The following is a 919-nucleotide window of genomic DNA, read 5'->3' as shown; positions in this document are numbered from 1 at the left end:
AGGACTGCTAGCCTGGAAGCAGCGTAAGTTCTCGTGTCCCGTGGACGCCAGGTTTGGTCCTGAGCACTGCAGATAAGATAAAGCCAGAGAGGAGGTGGAAGCCCTGCCTTCGGTGATGCTCAGCTGTCGAGTGGGGCTACAGACAAGGCAGTCAGGGGGCCCAGAGCAGGCCGCGCACGCGCTTATCTAACCCAGATTTGGAGAGAAGGGAAGGGCCAAGGTGGGATTCCAGGAGGAGGTGACCCTTAGTCTACCAGTGTGTTACTCTGGTAACTCACAGGTAAGAAAGAGTTTTATATAAAGGGTAAGTGCACATCAAGAAAGCATCCCCACCCAGTGCTGCCCAAGCCTACACGTCCAACATTAGCCCACATGTCTGACACCAATCTACAAAGTCCTCCTCCATCTCACAAAACCTATGCAATGACGCTGACTGCAGGAGGAAAGCCAAATCAGTGAACGTGTAAGCATCTCAGCGCTGGCAGGGGTCTCCGCACAGTTGCTCTAGCCCTCGAAAGGTGAGGCTCACCAAGCCATTTATCCTTCTGCCCTTCAATTAACCCCACATGTGTTGATGGGCCAGGTTGGCACAATGAATCTCAACTATCTCAACCAGATATCTGCGATATCACTTGTCGCCTTTTCATCCGCGCTTGGGAGCAGGCGCAGGCTTGCTGTGACAGGTGGCATGCAGAGACCACCGCATGTCTAATCTTGCCTGTGGCTCTTCCCTAGCCATGGCCCTCACCAGTCCTGCTCTGACCCTACGCCTGCCCTGGGACAGGCTCACTGTAGCCAGGAGAGAGTCTCGTTTGACTCAAGCCCATCTCCAGGAGCCTCGGAAGAAAGGCCTGGTGATCTGCACAGGGCGCAGCTTTGGAAGCCCTGTGGAGCGCCGCAGTCCTACCCCAAAGTGGTA

The sequence above is a fragment of the Echinops telfairi genome, unplaced genomic scaffold (assembly GCF_000313985.2).
Source record: "Echinops telfairi isolate 266 unplaced genomic scaffold, ASM31398v2 ScPeMD7_7425;HRSCAF=8463, whole genome shotgun sequence".
Lineage (NCBI taxonomy): Eukaryota > Metazoa > Chordata > Mammalia > Afrosoricida > Tenrecidae > Echinops > Echinops telfairi.
Note: the sequence above shows the minus strand (reverse complement) of the source record.